The following is a 3447-nucleotide window of genomic DNA, read 5'->3' as shown; positions in this document are numbered from 1 at the left end:
CCCCCTTCGGCTGTGCCACCTCCTGTGCTGTGCAGAATACAGTCTTTAATCCCAAATTGAAGCATAAAGACCAAAGTGTATTTCTTTTTTTAAAAGGAAATGAACTGAAGGCGGGGGTCTAATGTGAGGCCTCTGAAAGGGGCTGCCTTGTCAGAGACGGAGGGCTCTACACTTCCTGAAGAATTGGGCTGTTTTTAGGGTCTCCCAAAAATCAGTAGTTGCTCCTAAAAAATCCTGGCTAATCCGAGATTTAACAATCACCTTATTTCTTTTAACACAGAGAGATACATTCACTCGGCGATAGGCTGAGAGAGGCCTTCAAGAACACCGATGAAAAGTCACATTCAGCTCGGTGGAAAAACGCCATCGTTAAAATTTCCCGACGGGAACCGCGTCCGTTCTGCAAGTGCAACACGTTCCTTCTCGTGCTGGCTGAATGCAAGATCTGCAGAGACACCATTTTTCACGTGGCATCTGATGCCCTTGGTAGCGAAAGAAACGGAGAGCTTCGATGCGAGAGCACCGGGATCCAGCACATACAGGGAGCGGCGGCACCATATGTGCCAGAATGCTGTCTAGCGCAAACAGACTGTCAGCTGAGCTCTGCTGATTTACATCAATGACAGATCTGGCCCTGCGTCCGTAAGCGTGTCCATTCATCAAATCAATGCTTCGGAAAAACAGAAGCCTCGGTAGTGCAAGGCATTTGCATATTTCTGACTGGTACAATGCAAGCGTTTCACTACCGTGCGATGAGTCACGTCGGAGAGGGCTGCCTAATGCTCCCCTACCACAATGCAAGCCTTGAAAACCACGACCAAAATTTGCGCTTCTATTTCTTTGCTCAGCCACTGACAGCTCCTCGGTACATCACGCACGCTCCCACCAGCGTCGCTTTCCTGCTGGAAAGCAAATGGCCGTTTTCAAGCAAAGCCACTAGGTGGCTTTCTGGAAACGTTGCTTTTTCCGACTCAAAAAACCCCTCTTGCAATAATATAATATTGCCTCCTTGCCCCACAAGCCCTGAGGTACCTCGATGCTTTCAATTCCTCGATCATTTCCAGGTTCCTGTCCTTAGGAGGAAAATGATAGGCGGGAGAACGCGACTTTGTGATTAAACCATTGCAATGAAAGCAAAACAAGTCGAAAACGACCTTTGCAACCAAAGCAGACGGGGTGCACGGTGGGGTGACGCACTCTTCACGCACGAGCGATTCCAAGTTGCTCATCCCAACTGGCCCATTGCTCGGAGGTAATGGCTAAGGCCCAGGGGCTCCTAATGACCTGTCACGCAGCATCCTACACTAAGGAGCTCTAAGTTCGGCTCCTTTGCAATGCTTGTGTAGAGTCAAGGGCTTAAAAACGGGCTCTACAAAAGCCATGCTAACGAGCAGGGAGCTGCCCAAGCTAGTCAACAGGAAATGTTAAGGAGAGGTGTGGGTCTTAAGTTCCCCCCGTCCCCCCAAGAGACTTAGGCCCCTTACTTTAAGTGCTGGGGAAGTGCCCATCTGTTGGGACTGTCAAACCTGACCCCTCACCTGGAGGTAGATACCAGAGACAGCCGTCCCTCGTGGCTGCAGTGCTCCTACCCAGAGCTAAACGAGGCAGGAGACCCAGGTTCAGTTTCTTTCTCTGCCTCGGATGGCTCGAACCTGCATCGCCAGCCCCCAAGGGGATGCTCCGGCTTCCAGGCCACCGGGTATTTGGGGGTGCGGAGGTGGAGGGGGCCTCGCTTCCTCCTGAAACGGCTCTGCTTTGCACAGCGGCATTAAGTAGCTTGGTGGCTCTGGCAGCAATGAGGAACATGAAAGACTTGGGTTCAAGCCCTTGCTCTGTCCTCCCACGGCCCCAAAGCAATGGACTATAACAGAAGTGCTCAACCTCTGGCCTGCGGAGCTATGTCCCTTGGGCCACCGCGTTTCCCACAGGTCCAAAAATTTGGCAGCAGGGGAGTGGACTATTAGCACGATCACCTCACCTCTACTGCCAAGTTTCCAAGCCTTGTAGGCTAAGAAACATGGGGCCAGAGTCACAGGCATGGTTTGGCACAGGCTCTGATCTTGCATGTGGGGCCAGGAATGGAGCCGGGCCTGACTTGTTGTATGGACCCGGGGCCATGTGTCAGGCTGGCCCCCCAGACTGGATCAGGCCCCAGCTGGCCCAGCCCCATGCACCAGATCAGGTCCTGGCCCTGCACCACCCATCCAGGCCAAGGAGCTGAATGGTTGGGCACCACCGGCCTCTAAAGTCAACTGGGGGTTTTACAGGATGGCCCTTGAGGGCCCTTCCAACTATGCTTGGGTGCACATAGCTTTATTTCCTAACAGTTAAGAGGAAAGAGGAGACCCGGCTTCCAGTCTGTGCTCTGATGACTCTGTGTAAATCACCGAAATAAATACATAAAGCAGGCACTAGATGCACCACCATCCACTTCAGCTGTGGTCTGTGCCCAATACAATACAAAAGCTCTGAAAGTGCCACATGGGTAAGTCAGGCCAAGGAACACCCCAGTCGTGGAGCCTCACAGGATGCAAACCCCTATTTAATCGTCCCCAGAGGTCCTGGTTTTCTCTGATAAAAAATAATCCCCAATTTTCCAATTTAAAAAAGTAACCCAAAATCCACACTTTTACATGATCAAACTGAAATGCCACTAATATATAGAAGAGTGTACTTGGTAATCATGTTGATCTGAGACAAGAAGATGTTCAAAAAACTAGGACTTGTGGTTCTAAAATGTTACCTTTTGTTAGACCAACTGGGAAATTGCAAAAAAAACTGGTCCTTTTCTGCAAGCTTTTGGGATCAAAGTCCCTTCGTCAGGCTCTGGGAAAAGTATAGATGGTACAAGATGGTAAGAAGTCCTCATAGGTAGGAAATAAACTTCATTTTATTTCCAAAAACAATGCAAATAGTGCAAAAATGAAGTTTATTTCCTACCTATGGGGACTTCTTACCATCTTGTACCATCTATACTTTTCCCAGGGCCTGATAAAAGGACTTTGATCCCAAAAGCTTGCAGAAAAGGACCGCTTTTTGCAATTCCCCAGTTAGTCTAATAACAGGTAACATTCTGGAACCACGAGTTCTAGTTTTTTGTATGTCACTAATATATAGATATACATATAGTGGTGTTGCATTTTAATCAGGGGGAAATGTGGATTTTGGGTTATGTTTTTCAATCCGAAAATTGGGGATTTTTTTTTTAATTTGAGAAAAACAGGATCCCTGCTCATCACTGCTTGCATTTCAGTAGCTAGGGGCACACCCAGACCTATTGGCTCTTAGTGAGCTTTACTTGCAAAAAACCTTAGCACACCAGGGCTTCAGCGGCCTCCAGGGTTAGGCAGCAGCTGGGGTTAGGGGGTGTTTCAAGTTCTGAATTTTGTATTTAGCTGCCTACAAGGGCTGTTAAATGAGACTAAGGCACCGAAGCCCTTCCATGCA

This window comes from Gavialis gangeticus, unplaced genomic scaffold (genome assembly GCF_001723915.1).
Source record: "Gavialis gangeticus isolate Ggan-Ray unplaced genomic scaffold, GavGan_comp1, whole genome shotgun sequence".
Lineage (NCBI taxonomy): Eukaryota > Metazoa > Chordata > Crocodylia > Gavialidae > Gavialis > Gavialis gangeticus.
Note: the sequence above shows the minus strand (reverse complement) of the source record.